Here is a 14,194-nt window from a genome sequence, read left to right on the forward strand (position 1 = left end):
AGGATGGAGAGATAAGGTCAGCGATTAATTCAACAGTGGTGTGGTGACTCTATGCACCCTCACCAAGACCATTTCCATCCCTCCCTCCCAAGAAATGCCTGGCCCTGGCTTCTGGTCCTTCAGGGGGTGGGTTTATTGACACAGAGCCCCAAATGCACTTCTGGGAAGTATCTTCAAGTGCAACAATTATGATTTTTCCAATTATGCCCTTTGTGGTTGACGTGGCTAGAACCTGTGAACAAGGAATGTGGAGAAAACACACAAGATAAATGGGGCTTGCATGGCCCCGTTTGGGAGGGGAAAGGGCCATTTGACCTCTTCCAGCTCCAAGCCGAAGGGGACTCACCTTTCTTCATCTTACATCCCAGGCTTCTAACTTGGCAACTGCCTGATGCAGCAGGAATCATAAGTGAAGCCTGGTGTCCATGTTTCCACGTGGGCTGCTTAGCCCTTTACTGGCACAACCTCTTTCTGATGAGAGATACAAAGTCCTGGGGTCCAGGAAACCCAGGTTTTTAACTCCTGCTCTTCCAGTACTTGGCTACGTGACTGACTATAGAGCATCATTTCATATTCCCACTTCAATCGTGGGCTGATCACTTAAATTCTCCTAGCTTTAACTGCCATAGCGGTTAAATGGGAATTTTGGAAGAAGTTATCTTTGCGGTCTCTTCTAACTCAAATATTTTGCTATTCTATCAAATACATTTGGCAGGATATATCCTTCTTGATTTTTTTTTTAAGGTATTTAGCTGTCACACTTGGGGATTAGGTGGAAAATAGGTTTTAATATACAGAAAAGGGCACTCCATTTCATGGCCACATTACCTTAATAACAGTGAAATTTGTTGCTTTGATCTAAATTACTCAGATAACTGAAAAGTCTTTTGATATTAACAGTACAATAATAAGTATTTCAAAATCTCCAAGTTCACTAGCAACGGTTTCTGTTTTTTATTACAGAAATTAGGGAATGCTATAGTGACCCCTATAAACATTATAAACATCATCCAGAGTAAACATTTATCAAGATTTTAGCATAATTGGCTCTTCCTTCCTTCCTTAGACTTGCTGAATTATTTTAAACCAATCCCAGACCTCAGGTCACCTCATTCCTGCACGCTTAGTATGTATCTCTGAAAATTCCGATTGACTTTTTAATTGAAGGCTTAAGAAACAATACAGCACAGTGGTGAGCATGCAAGCTCTGGAGCCAGCCGGTTTGGGCTTGAATCCATGACTTGGCAGCCAAATCACTTTGGACAAGTTACTTACTCTTTTGATATCTTAGTTTCCTCATCTGTAAAATGGGTATGATGATAAGGGTACCTACCCTCAGATAGTTATTATGAGGACAAAGTTAATACTTATAAGGTTAATATTCAGAACAGAAAGCATCTAATGATTCTAGCTACCATTTAATTGGAATCTCAAAGAATAATATGACTATAGGGTGAGATGAAAATTTTCATGCATATTCTGCACAAAATTTTTGCATCTCTTCTGGGACCAGAAATAGACACCAATTACCAGGTTAATTTTCATCATTTTCCAGTTGACCTCTCAAGTGTCCAGATCACTTTCCACCAGCCATTCTTCCAGCGTTAAACACCTAGAAAGCACAGTCTAGATTCATTGCTTCTAGCTTCTCCTTTTCACACACAGCACAGTGGAACTCCTGTTTATATTTCTGTGAAGGCCATTTTTCACATACTGACTTTAATCTTATCTGGTTATTGAAGCTTTTGTCTTCTCAATTAAGCTATAAAGTCATCCTGAGGACAGGGGGGTATGTTTCACCTGTCTATGAATCCCCTTAATTCATTTGAATGTAAACTCCATTAGGGTAGAGCCTTGCCTGTCTGATCATTGCCAGATCCCAGCAGTAGCTGTGGTACATGGCACGAGGTAGGAAATTCATGTTTGTTGAGTAATCAGTAAGTCCATTATGAAATATATATAACAACTACAAGTAAATGCTTATGGATTGGGAAAGAATCTCCCATAGAGAATCAGAGGAAAGGCTTAAATGCCTTCACAAAAATATATGAATTAAAACATTTTAGGTCTACAGAATCACAGACTCAATGGCTTTGTAGTAACAAGCAGATTTATACATCACTTCTTTTGTAGGCTTCATGTCATTTGAGCCTTGCAACAACCCTGGAATGTAGTTAGGGTGGATGTCATGACACCTGGATGTTATGACCACAGACGCTCAGATGCCAACTCCAGCCCAAGCTACATGAGACAGTAACAGTCACAGTCTGGAGCCCAAACCCAGTGTTGATGATGGCTGAATTAAATGATGGGATGTATGCAGAAGAATGTTGTAAAGAGGGTGAAGGATTACTATAGAGAAGTGGTCAGCCATTAAACATCAAAGACACTTCCTGCTTATTGATGATTTCATCCCTTGAGCAAGTTTTTCCAGTTCTAGCCACTAGAGGTCAGAGAAGTAGCAGGAAAGAAAGGCTGGCTTAGCAGTTCTGGAGCAGGGGCTTCCAGGGACAAGCGGGCTGAGAATGGTCACTTTGGATAACTGAGCCCATGTTCTGGTTCTATCTACCCGCTTAGGAGAGGCTATCATAGGTCCCCAGAGAGAGAAGACACTATGCCTCATCCCCAGACTTCCGGCCATCATTCTGGTCAGTATCAAGGGAAGCTAGCTCAGCCAGGCTTCTCTGCTGGGCCCTGTGATCTCTGACGATCCTCCCCAAGTATGGTTCAAACCAGGCACCAGAATTCTGGGTGCCATCTTAGGAATCACACAGGCTGCCAAAAGGCTGGAGAGAAACGTGTTCCACACCTGACAACTTCCTCAGAGGTCCAGAGTTTGCAGCCAGAGCTCCTCTCCATTAGGATGGTGACAGCACTCCGGATGCTCTTCCCCTAGTAGTGGACACTGCAGACAGCACCACTGTTCGGGTCTCGAAGATCATTACATGAATGTGATGCAAATAGTCTGTGCCACAGGCCTGGGAGCTCAATCACATCCTTTTTCATGACCCCATAAGGCCCCTTGAAGTCCCTTGGCCCAGAGGACATGCCCCATTAGACTCCCCAACCCATGATGGTTATCTTTGGTACTTCTTTTTCACTGCTCCAGTGTACATCTCACCCAGCACTTCCCCAGTAACCCCAGGTCCAGCTTTGCTTACTCCCTCAAACTTTGCTCTGCTATGGGTTTATTCATCTGTAATGATTCAATAGCTTGTGATGCCTGAAATTTGCCCCATTTTCAACAAGAACATCCTGCCATCCAGTTCCTCACATGCACTGAACACTCTATAGAACACTTTTTTTTTCTTTCATTTTTTTGAAACGGAGTCTTGCTCTGTCGGCCAGGCTGGAGTGCAGTGATCTTGGCTCATTGCAATCTCTGCCTCCCGGGTTCAAGCGATTCTCCTGCCTCAGCCTCCTGAGTAGCTGGGATTACAGGCACCCACTATTATGCCCAGCTAATTTTTGTATTTTTACTAGAGACAGGGTTTTACCGTGTTGGCCAGGCTGGTGTCGAACTCCTGACCTCAAGTGATCAGTCTGCCTTGCCCACTCAAAGTGCTGGGATTACAGGCATGAGCTGCCGTGCCCAGCCAGAATGGCTCTTTTGAAGGACCTCAGTCACTATCCCTGAACAACAACATGAACATACAGTGCCATGTAGACCTCAGGGCAGATCTGTACTGGTCTTGGCTGACGGCCAGTCCTGACATTTACAGAGCAGGGAACAGGTATAATGTGACCTCTATAACGAACATAAGGAACCACTAGAACAATGTTAGACTGAAATTCTGAGTGGAGGATAGGAAACATTTGAGTTTATTTCATAAACGTGATTATATTCAAACTATTCCATCTGCAGTAATTTTAGACTTAAGCCTTTGAAGGAGTTTGACGGTAAGTGGCTTCACTTGTTTGACTCCAAAGATGTGTTTCTAACATTGTGTCCTGTGACCTTAGCTTTGTAGGATAGTACTTGATGCCTCAAAGAAAAAAATCTTTGGTCAAATTAAGCTGGGGAAACACTGGGTTAAAGAAAACAAGGACGGAGAGAGGGATTTGTTTACCAGAGGACTTCTGGTTTTAGTGCTAATATCATTGTGAAGCTCTAATTCAGGAATGGGAGTGCAGCATTTCTCAAGTTTAGTGAACCAGAAAACCTCACTTCATAGAATCTATTAAATACCTCAAGAAAAAAAGCCAGGTGCAGAGGCTCATGCCTGCAATCCCAGTACTTTGGGAGGCTGAGGTCAGAGCATCACTTGAGCTCAGGAGTTTGAGACCAGCCTGGTTAACATAGTGAGACTTCATTTCTAAAAAATTTTAAAGTAAGTAAATGAATACAGAAGGTGGTGGGGGGGAAAGAAAAACAGTTTAGGAAATACTGTTGTCTGATGTACAGTAGTTAACCAGCTTCCAAGGAACTTTTCTGGCCCAAGTTCATTTAATAATTAAGTATGGGAACAAAGCTCATGTACAAGAACATTCAGCACTGTGTTTTTTTAACTACACCAAGATATCTTCCTATTGAAGAATGGTTAAGTTAGCTATGGCTCATTTGGGCAATGAAGTATTACTCAGCCATTATAAATCATGTTTCAGACTCTCAAACTTAGAGGAATGGTTAAGGTCGTAAGAAAATATTCAAACTATATTAAGAGAAAAAGCAGACTGCAGAAGTAGATATATTGCAGGAGTTCAAGAGTGCAGGCGGGAGAGTCAGACTGCCTGGGTTCAAATCCTAGTTCACCACTTATTAACTGTGTGAAAGAAAGCAAAAGTGCATGGCACATGGCAGACACTCAATCAGCATAAGATGAACACTATATGTTGCCTCCTGTGGTGGGCAGAACAATGGCCTCACCAACAATGTCCAAGTCCTAATCCCCAAAACCTGTAATACGTTGCTTTACAGGTAAAAAGAACTTTGCAGTTGTGATTAAGTTTAGGTACTTAAGATAGGAAAGCTATCCTGAAATATCCACTTGGGTCTGATGTAATTGCAGGAGGAAACTAGGAGGGTCAGAGAGAGAGAGAGAGAGAGATCTGAAGATGCTGCACTGCTGGTCTTGAAGATGGAGGAAGGGGCCATGAGCCAAGGAATGCAGCATACAGAATGAAAGAGGGAAGAAAGCGAACTCTTCCCCAGAGCCTCTAGAAGGAACACTAGCCACTGACACCTTGCTTTTAGCCCAGTCTTTATTTGCACTGCCATAAAATACCACAGACCAGATGGTTTGAACAACATGCACTTATTTTCTCACAGTTCTAGAGATTGGAAGTCCAAGATCAAGGTGCCAGAATGGTCGGTTTCTGCCGAAGGCTCTCTCCCTGGATTGCAGACAGCTGCCCTCTCGCTGTGTCCTCACACGGTGGGGAGAGAAGCTGTCTGATGTCTCTTCTTACAAGGGCATTAATCCTATCATGAGGGCTCCACTCTGTGACTTCATGTAAACCTAATTATATCCCAAAGGGCCCACCTCCAAATACCACCACACTGAGGGTTAAGACTTCAGTATATGAATTTGCGGGACGGGGGTCTCAGTTGAGACCAGGCTGGTCTCAATCATCCTTCTGGATTTCAGGTCTAACTTTTAAAAAGCCAAAAATGGGGATTCCAAAAGTTCTGAAAATTATTTTGGTCAGATATTTATCCATAGCAAATGAATTTCAGACTTCTGCCTTCTAAAGCTATAAGATAATGCATGTGTATTTTAAAAAATTATTATTATTAGAGACAAGGTCTCGCTATGTTGCCCAGGGCTTGAATTCCTGGGCTCAAGAGCTCCTCCAGCCTCAGCTTCCCAAAGTGCTGGGATTACTGGCATGAGCCATTGTGCCTAGCTAAATGCATATTTTTTAAGCTACTATTTGTGGTAATTTGTCACAGCAGCAATAGAAACGAATGCAAGTATCAACCCAATATTGCCTTCCATGCACCTATGGGCGTGGAGAAAATCTAGAAAGGTGGCTATTCCTGGGGGAGTAGGATTATGAATCACTTTTGATTCTTTTTACATTTTTTTCTACAATAAGCACAAATTAATTTTTAAATAGAAAACAAACCAGAAAAGTTTTCTTGTAAATATTATTAGCCCATGCTGAGAAAAGCAGATAAACCTGCTTGCTTTAACCTTTATGGACTAGGCAGATCCACAAGCCCTTCCATCATCCCAGGCAGTGCATACCCAGAGGAGCTCAGAAGGAAAAAAACTGTTCATCTCTGCAATGGTGGCGCTCACAAGACTGTAGCATTGCAAGGTAGACTAAGGAGCAAGGAAGCCCAAAGAGTTTCACTCCAAACTAGCTAGTTTAGTCCCATCATGAGTGGGAAAGCATAAATTGGTGTTTCCTGCTTATTTATTATAAATAGTTATACCACTCTGTGGTCCAGAGAAAGCAAGCCATGCCTTGGCTGTGCTTCTGGATTTTCCAGGCCAGACAGATTTCCCTTGTGCATCTGTGGCGGGCTGTGCTGACAGGAGGGAGAGAAAAGAATCTGCAATTCCTCCCACCCAAAGAACCCGAGAAAGGGCTGCATGCACTCAGAATACAGCTGTTGTCATCCCTGACAGCCCAAATCTTCCTTCTGGATTTCAGGTCTAACTTTTAAAAAGCCAAGAATGGGGATTCCAAAAGTTCTGAAAATTTTGGTCAGATATTATGATTTGGGTGATTATTACTCTCTCTGTGCGTGAAGTCTGAGGTCTTAAATCAAAGAGCCTTTGTTTCCACATTTCTCAAAAGAAAAGAAGAAGCCATCACCCACTCGTATTTAAAAACCAAACTGAACCGAACAAAAGCACCCACCAGAGGACACGCCTAAGCCGGGGCCTCCTTCAATGACCTCCTTTCTTCACACAGCATTGGGATAAGGTTGCAAACATCTAAAGCGACCCACAAGTCACCAGAAAGAAATGAGCTCAGACTTGCATTTTCAATTTCGTTTCCTCTCAGTACAAGGGAACATCCTGCTTGTCAGCTCCAGAGTGCATGGACTTGTGCGGTTCCAGCTGTGACCTGCACACCAAGAGCTGGTCCCTTCTTCTTTCATCTCCTCCTTTGAAGGCCCCAGGGGTGGGAGAATGTGACGATATGAATCTTCAGATTATAAACCTAGCTCAGAAATGAGAAATACCCCTGCTTGGCAAATAAGTCTGAGAAACTGTCAAATATTATTGCTTAAAGGTAAGTCGGGTTGTTGGATGAGTTGCTGATATTGGGTTTATCCCTATGAACACAACTGGAAGACTTTGAAAACTCTAGAAGGAAAGAAAGAGCTCTGCTCTTACAGGGCAAGCAGGGTTTAAGGCCAAAAAGGAAAAAAAGTTAATTAAAACAGTAGCAATGAAAATTATGGTGAATAGTAATTCTCCACCAAGATCCTCTCATTAAATACATTTCTACTAGCATGGTGGGCTTGGCTGTGTGAAGATTACCTCCCCCCAAAAGGAAAACATTTTTATGGTAATACATGTAATTTTATTCACTCAATACATTTAATGATGGACTTTTTTACTCTTTAGTTTTTCGAATCATAAGGGACTACTGAAAACTCATTATTCCTGACCTCAAGTTTCTAAGAGAAATGTTAATTCTAAGGAAGTAACTGAAAAAAAATCTCAGCTAGGAATAGAAAGCAATTTTATCATGTGTGTTCTGTTATTTGTTTCAGGCTCACAACTGCTGCAAAAGAGCAACTCATAAATAATTCTACTAAGGCTTTCTGGCCTTTTCTTTGTTTTTAGAGACAGGGTCTTGCTTTGTCACTCAGACTGGAGTCCAGTGGCATGACCATAGCTCACGGCAGTGTTGAACTCAAGCTCAAGCAATCCTCCCACCTCGCCTCCTGAGTAGCTAGGACTACAGGTACACACCAGTAAATTCAGCTATTTTTCTCACCCCCCGTAGAAACAGGGTCTCACTATGTTGCCCAGGTTGGCCTTGAACTTCTGGTCTCAAGCGATCAGCCTCTAGGCTTTCTCTTAAAACAAAAGAGCAACTGTAATGTTGCTGTAATGACAACAACAATAATAACTCTTACTGGGAGCTTTTTATGTACCAGGCCCTGTCTCAACTTTTTTATGAGGTTGGTATAACTTTATTCCTATTTTACTGAGGTTTACAGAGGTGAAGTTAGTCACAAAGCTAGCAAGCGGTAGAGTCAGGAATTAAGCTTGAGATATGAATCCAGAGAAGTGACTGTCACATTTTAGCATGTATTCTCCTTGACCATCACACGTGATTTTTTTTTTTTTTTTTTGAGACAGAGTCTTGCTTTGTTGCCCAGGTTGGAGTGCAGTAGGGATTGTAGCTCACTACCATCTCCGCCTCCCAGGTTCAGGCGATTCTCCTGCCTCAGCCTCCCAAGTAGCTGGGATTACAGGCATGTGCCACCACGCCCGGCTCATTTTTATATTTTTGGTAGACATGGGGTTTCACTGTGTTGACCAGGCTGGTCTCGAACTCCTGACCTCAAGTGATCTGCCGACCTCAGCCTCCCAAAGTGCTGGGATTACAGGCATGAGCCACCTCACACATAAATTTATACTTGAGTAATGAGAAATAAAAGAAAGACTGGTAATACTTGTGAGTTACATACACACACATTTTGGGAAACCTTTAAGTTTACCTTCAAGGCCTTGAGAAAGAAAATCTCATTACAAGAACTACACATCTATTCTTCAGTGCTCTAATGGTCTGTCCCATACACTCTCTCCCTGCCCCACCCCACCTCCTAGTCTTCCACCCCATAAGTATGTAGCACACAAAGATCAAATAGACCTGAAATGCCAATCTCCTTAGGGAAGTACACAGCAAGTAACTATGGCTAGTAAAAGACACAGTCATATTCTGCCCTGACCCCCAGCAGTCACAGAGGACATCCTACTCTCCCAAGCCCGGTTTTGATTAGTTCCTATTTCTTACCAACGAACTTGCAAGAATTATGTTCTTTGATTCACCTCCTCTTTGTCACCTGAAAACTATGCATCTGTTTTTGTACATGGCTGAGTCTGATTCCTCATAAGATGCTCCCCTAACTGACTTGCAGCATGGAGAGGCCATGCAGAAGTAAGCAATGAGGACATCACATGGTGGCCCAGCACCAGCAGGAGCCCACCCAGACACATGGATCTATCCGAAGACCCAGCACAATCAGCAGGAACAGCAGAACCTGCTTGCACCAGGGAATTCAGCTGGCGGCGAACGTTCTGCTTTTTCCAAAGTTCTGCTGCCCAGAAGCTGTGACCGCAGGCTTGTCACAGAAGAAAGACTTCTGGGCCCATAGGATCTCAGGACTGAGGCATGGTGGCTCACGCCTGTAATCCCAGCACTTTCGGAGGCTGAGGTGGGCGGATCACGACATCAGGAGATCGAGACCATCCTGGCTAACACGGTGAAACCCCGTCTCTACTAAAAATACAAAAAATCAGCCAGATGCGGTGGCGGGCACCTGTAGTCCCAGCTACTCGTGAGGCTGAGGCAGGAGAATGGCGTGAACCCGGGAGGCGGAGCTTGCGGTGAGCCGAGATGGCACCACTGCACTCCGGCCTGGGCGAAAGAGCAAGACTCTGTCTCCAAAAAAAAAAAAAAAAAAAAAAAAAAAGAGTGAGACTGACAGGCAGGTTTAACCATGGCAGTTGCCTTTTCCAAGCCTTTAAGGGTAATATCTAAAGAGAATGTGGAATTCTATACTTTGAAAAGTCCTGATTTCATTGCACACCTTCACCCCTTGCCAAACACAGCTTCAACATAGTCTTTTCTTACCAATTCCTTTCCAAATGGCATGCATTTTTCAAGAAAACATACTTGCTGGATTTAGATAAAGAGAACACAGGGAAGTTCTGGGCCAAGGTCGAAAGATCAATTTTTAAAAGGCAAGGAGAACAGTACGTAGTCATGGTGCTCAATGATCACCAGTCAACTGACTTAGTTGACTTTGACCCTAGTACACCAAAAGTGTACATGTTTAGTTAACAGAATAATGAACACTTATCCCTGCTCATCCTCAAATTTAAAAATTGCATCCTTGCTTGAGTACCCAGTTCTTTCAAAGTTTTCAAGGAATGAGCCTGTTTCTGGAGTAAATGGCAGAGCTTCTTCCTGGGAAAAAAACTTTCAAAAAGATCTCACAGGAGCAGCTAGGCTAGATGGCTGATGTGGACTAAGTTAGTCCCTTGGCTATCTGCTCAGATCTTTGGACAGCCCGAACGCCTTTGCCTGCTGTAATCTGGGGCATTGGAATTGAGTTCTGAAAGCAGAAAGGAATCATCCTGGGTCACTAGGGAAGCACTGTTTCATGGCCCCTGAGAGTCAAATTTATACACCCAGGCCACTGCAAGAGAAAGATTGCAGAGCTACAGTGGCTCCTAAAAGGAGGATCAGGGAGGATCCAGGAAAATGCAGGGGTTGGGCATGAGACTAGGAAAAGTTAGAACCTGAGCTACAGGTTGGAGAGAGAAGCTATTACTGTATACCTCATAGAGGAGGCTCAACAGATGGGAAGGAGAAGGTAGGGGAAAGAAGATGGATTTTGGAGACAAATGAGAGCCTGAGTTTGAAACCAGGCTCTCCCATTTTCAAGCTGAGTGACCTTGGGCAACTTAATCTCTCTGGGCTCTAGTAGTAATTCTTTGAAAAAGAACAATATTACAGGTCTACAGCTCTTCATGTATAATACCCAAATCCAAAAAACTGTGAAAAGAAAGATTTTTCATAACTTATTTGGCAGCAAAACCTGACATGAGCTGACATCAGGGTCTCCTAGTCTTTACCCACTTAATGTAACTAATTCTTCTTCTCAAGTTTTAGAGTAGAAATTTAATTTGATCACAGGGTGTTGACCCAGAACCTGCCATTTGTGTTACATAATAGTATGTTCATTGTATTACTTTTCTAAATAATAGTATATACTTTATAAATTCTCTAAAATCAGAAAAAGTCTGAATCTAGAAATATATCTGGCCTCAAGGGTTGAGATAATTTGTATCTTAGAGGGCTGTTGGGAGGACTCAGTGAGAAAATGAGAAATGACAAGTGTGAAATAACTAGTATTATGTGCAACTTTAAGGCCTTGATAACTGTAACTACCATGATTAGACTTTTGTAACCAGAGAATGTTCTAGAAACATGGTGATGGACAATAACCATCTGTGGACACTCCACAATAAGCTTTAGCTAGCTTCACACAGCCAGAAGGGCTCCTGCAAGCTGCACAGTTGGTGCCTGCCTTGCAGGAAAGAGAGGCACTGTGTACTACTGATGGAGAGCTCTCTCATCATCAATCCTTCTGTCAGATGCTGACACAGGGACCTCCCCAATGGAGCAATGAGGGCACCTCAGATGAAACTGTGCCTCATGGGGCTCTAATTTAGCATGGCACACTCCACCAAGCCCTGCTTCACGAAGATTGTGTGGAGAGTCACAAATATATTTTTCCTAAGACTTTCCTTTGTGATATTTGCAGATAATGAAGGGGAAAGAACAAAGACCCAGTTAAGAATCTTTATAATAATGTAATGATCACCTCATGTCTAATCTTAATCTAAACAGACAGCAGCAGAAGTCAACACTTCCTGTACATCTTACAAAAGTAAGATTTATAACTATCACATCTTTCCACATATTAGAAGACATGAACAGATACCCCAAGTTGTGGAACTTAACAGCAACCTACACTTTCTCTTTTGCCACTCTCCATAATGTAGGTCTTATGGGGTGAATGATCTGACTTGGTAAATAAATTCAACATCTGGCATGAAAACAGAAACTTTCAAAAAACCAAACAAATCATCACCTAACTGGGTTTCTCTGGCATGCTTAGAACTTGGAAGTGAAACCAGGATATCTAATAATAGACATAGATACTAAAGTGAGAACTGTTGGCAACCCCAATATGAAAAGACATTTGAAAAGGTCTTAAACTGCAACTTCAATACAATGTTTGGATATCCCACCCCCTAATTCTTTCCTCAAGGGTGTTTTACAGCACTGTGTGAGTTACCCATTCAAATCAGGCTCATGTACCTACAAAGGTGCTTTCTTTATTCTCTTTTTTTTTTTTTTTTTTTTTTGAGACAGGGTCTCACTTTGCTGCCCAGCCTGGAGTACAATGGTTCGATCATAGCTCACTGCAGCCTTGAACACCTGGGCTCAAGCAACCTTCTTGCCTCAGCTTCCCAAGTAGCTGGGACAACAGGCATGTGTCACCACACTCAGCTAATTTTTTTTTTTTTTTTTTTTTTTTAGAGATGGGGACTTGCTATGTTGCCCAGGCTGGTCTCAAACTCCTGGGCTCAAGCAATCCTCTTGCCTCCACCTCCCAAAGTGCTGGGATTACAGGCATGCACCACCACCCCTGGCCTTCTTCCTTTTAGTCTCTAATTCTAAGTGCCATCAGCAGAGGGCACACATGCACACACTATTGGGAGCATGGCCCCTCACATAACATACAGGGTGTTCACCAAGATGGCACCTGCCTTCGGAAGCGCTCATAAGCAGGAAGAGCTCAATCCAAGCCTACAAAATGGATGTATTACAAAAGGAAGACATTTAGTCCATCAACTCACAGTGAAGGCAGGACAGCTTGGGGTTGTGTTCAGATAATTACTCCTTTAAAAATTTTCACTGGCTTCTCACTGACCATAGGGTAAACTCTAAAGTCTACAACTATTAACATGATTGATAGAGCTCTTGGTTGTCTGGCTCCAAATCTATTTCTGTTTTGTTTTAAATCTCTTCCTTTAACTAACTCTTAAATATCTCAAATGTGCCAAGTTCTCTATTCCTTCTGAGCCTCTCTTAGGTGCCCTTCCTTCTCCCCTACACCCTGAGCCCAACTTTACCCCTTCAGTTCTCCGCTTTGTAATTTCCTAAGGAAGGAAGACTTTCTTTATCCTCAAATGATGTGGTCTTCCTCGTTTTGTGCTCCTACAGATCTCTGTGCTTCTCTGTCATAAAATTGCCTCATTTGTTTAATGTTGTTTCTCTTACTGAACCATTAAGTTCCCTGAGAGCAGGGACTATACATTTTTATTCACCTCTGTATAAACAAATGTCACTCAAATTCTATTTAAGTGGAGCTTCTTCCTTTAAAAGTCAAATAAGGGCCAGGTGCAGTGGCTCATGCTTGTAATCCTAGCACTTTGGGAGGCCAAGGCGGGCAGATCACCTGAGGTCAGAGACCAGCCTGGCCAACATGATGAAACTCTGTCTCTACTAAAAATACAAAAAACAAACAAACAAAAAATTTAGCTGGGCATGGTGATGGGCACCTGTAATCCCAGCTATTCAGGAAGCTGAGGCAGGAGAATCACTTGAACCTGGGAGGTGGAGGTTGCAGTGAGCCGAGTTTGCCCCATTGCACTCTAGCCTGGGAGACAGAGCAAGACTCCCCTTCAAAAAAAAAAAGTAAAATAAGAACCAACAAGATAATTTCTAGATACCTGGTCATTAACAATGACTATATCCTTTTCGAAATGGAACTTCTATCATTCATTTTCCATCTTTTAAAAGCAAAGGCACTAAACGCAAAAACAAATATCATTTCCACACCTTGGGGATGGGGTTTCTGTCTAGATAACTTTCGTATGGAAAGAATTAGAAGATTTCTCCTTCCTTACCACATCTTGGCTCTCAGTGGACTTTATTTGCTTTAAGGTTTTAGGATTCCAGCATGCCACCAGCATGATTACTACGAGAGAAGTTAAAAATTATAGTTTTCATCACCTAGTATCCAATCATCAATCTGAGTCACACAACAAACTAGTGGAGTCACTTCTTCTAGCATGAAATATGAAATGTGCTGCAGGAACTTGCTAATGTCTCCATTCACAAAACCACTGAAGCCAGGAGTTCTGATCCTAGCCATGAATTCTCTAGTTTGGCTGCTCAGAGTCATGTGTCAGCCTTCTCCCTGATCATGAACTTGGAGGTTGGCCAGCCAACCAATACTCCAAAGATTTCCAGGCATGAACAGGAAGAAAACTGTATTTTATATTCCGTTTCTTTCAACTCATGTTGTAATTCTGGGAAGCCCGGGTGCCTGCTTTAAATGTTCTAGAGATAAACCTGAAGGAATGACATGTATACATATCATTATCATGATTGTACTCAATATGACATCAAGACTGGAACAGACTTGCACGAATGAATTATCATCCCCTTGTAGGGACCAGAAATCAATCCTATG

At 42.6% G+C, this 14,194-nt stretch overlaps 1 protein-coding gene across 5 annotated transcripts in view; it reads right to left on the bottom strand.

The window, feature by feature from the left end:
• Positions 1 to 14,194, bottom strand: part of PALM2AKAP2 (PALM2 and AKAP2 fusion) — a 529,571-nt gene that overhangs the window by 17,118 nt on the left and 498,259 nt on the right. The gene's annotated exons all lie outside the window — the stretch shown is intronic.

This window comes from Symphalangus syndactylus, chromosome 3 (assembly GCF_028878055.3).
Source record: "Symphalangus syndactylus isolate Jambi chromosome 3, NHGRI_mSymSyn1-v2.1_pri, whole genome shotgun sequence".
Lineage (NCBI taxonomy): Eukaryota > Metazoa > Chordata > Mammalia > Primates > Hylobatidae > Symphalangus > Symphalangus syndactylus.